Raw genomic sequence first — 1,925 nt, 5'->3', positions numbered from 1 at the left:
TGAGATGTTTGCAGCCCGAGTCATTGAAGTAACATGCACAGCCTGACCGCGGATTGAGCGCATTATCAGGGTCTGCGCTTCATTCGACTGTGGGGGGTGTCACATGATTGCTTTATGAAAAATACTTCACCTCATTTCCATGTTTGTCGATTACAGCGCCACCTATCATGAAATGAAATAAATGTTTCATTCAAAAGTTACATTTTTTTTTAATGGAGAATACAAATCTCCAATAATAAATAGGGGTTCCTATTTAAGATTTCAAAGTCACTCCCTCTCCCGCTCCCGGGGGTGGTGCAGGAGGATCGAGCGTTATGTTAATGTTTGAACGTTTATTAACACTTTTTTTTTTAAAATACGATGTATATTTCACCAAATATTTCGTCAAACACTTTTAAAAGCCTCACACTGTATATTAGCTTTACATCATGAAATTTCCTGGCAGATTAAAACTGTGCCGGACGGAGACTCGAACTCCTGACCTTTGCCTTTCGCGGGCAAGTGCTCTACCAACTGAGCTACCCAAGCACGACTCACGCCCCGTCCTCACAGCTTTACTTCTGCCAGTACCTCGCCTCCTACTTTCCAAACTTTACAGAAGCTCTCCTGCGAGGTACTGGCAAAAGTAAAGCTGTGAGGACGGGGCTTGAGTTGTGCTTGGGTAGCTCAGTTGGTAGAGCATTTGCCCGCGAAAGGCAAAGGTCCCGAGTTCGAGTCTCGGTCCGGCACACAGTACAGTTCTAATCTGCCAGGAAGTTTCATATCAGCGCACACTCCGCTGCAGAGTGAAAATCTCATTCTAGGTTTACATCATCTCTGTCGATGACATGATTGCTTTCGCTTCCTTGATATAATTAAAGAAAAAACTCAGCTAATAAGCAGTAGCAGTAGTCCTCTAGAACGCCACCAGTATCGCTCTATTTAGATGTCTACAGAGATACGCAATTTGATGCAGCCCGCCGCGAATTCCTCTCCTATGCCAACCTTTTCATCTCAGAGTAGCACTTCGAACTTTTGTCTTCAATCTCTGTCTTCCTCTACAGTTATTACCCTCTATAGCCCACTCTAGTACCATGATGCCTTAGAAGCTGTCCTATCATTCTGTCCCTTCATCTTATAAATGTTTCCTATGTATTCCTTTCCTTGCCGATTCTACGAACAACCTCCTCATTCCTTACTTTATTACTCCACCTAATTTTCGACATTCGTCTACAGCACCACATCTCAAATGCTTCGATTCTCTTCCTTTGCGGTTTTCCCGCAGTCCATGTTTCAATACCATACAATGCTGTGCACTAAACGTACAATCTCAGAAATTTCTTCCTCGAGTTAAGGCCTACGTTTGATCCCAGTAGACTTCTCTTGGCCAGATATGTCTTATTTACCTGCGCTAGTCTGGTTTTACGACCTCCTTGCTTCGTTCGTCATGGGATATTTGCTGCCTAGGTAGCAGAATTACTTAGCTTCATCTGCCAATTTTGATGTTAAGTTTCTTCTCACTGTTCTCATTTCTGCTAATTCTCATTACTTTCGCCTTTCTTCGATTTACTCTCCGTCCATATTCTGTACTCATCAAACTGTTCGCTCCATTCAACACATCCTGTACTTTTTCTTCACTTTCACCGGGGTTAGGAATGTCGTCAGCGTGTCTCATCATTGATAACCTTACACTTTGAATTTTAATCCCGCTGTTGAACATTTCATTTATTTCCTTCATTGCTTCTTCTATGTATAGATAACAGACTGAACATTAGGGGCGATAAACTCATCCCTGTCCTACATCCTTTTCAATCCGAGCACTTCCTTCTTGGTCTTCACTCTTATTGATCCCTTTTGGTTCTTGTTCATGTTGCACACTGAGATGACAAAAGTCATCTGATAGCCACATGCACATATAAAGACGGCGGTAGTGTCGCGTACTTAAA

General features: G+C 42.6%; 1 non-coding gene across 1 annotated transcript; it reads left to right on the top strand.

Annotated features, from left to right (window-relative positions):
- The first annotated feature begins 654 nt into the window (after positions 1 to 654).
- Positions 655 to 729, top strand: Trnas-cga (transfer RNA serine (anticodon CGA)). Its single transcript has one exon. It is a non-coding gene; the product is annotated as a tRNA-Ser (tRNA).
- The last annotated feature ends 1,196 nt before the right edge of the window (positions 730 to 1,925 follow it).

The sequence above is a fragment of the Schistocerca gregaria genome, chromosome 5 (assembly GCF_023897955.1).
Source record: "Schistocerca gregaria isolate iqSchGreg1 chromosome 5, iqSchGreg1.2, whole genome shotgun sequence".
Lineage (NCBI taxonomy): Eukaryota > Metazoa > Arthropoda > Insecta > Orthoptera > Acrididae > Schistocerca > Schistocerca gregaria.
This window is presented reverse-complemented; position numbering and strand designations above follow the sequence as displayed.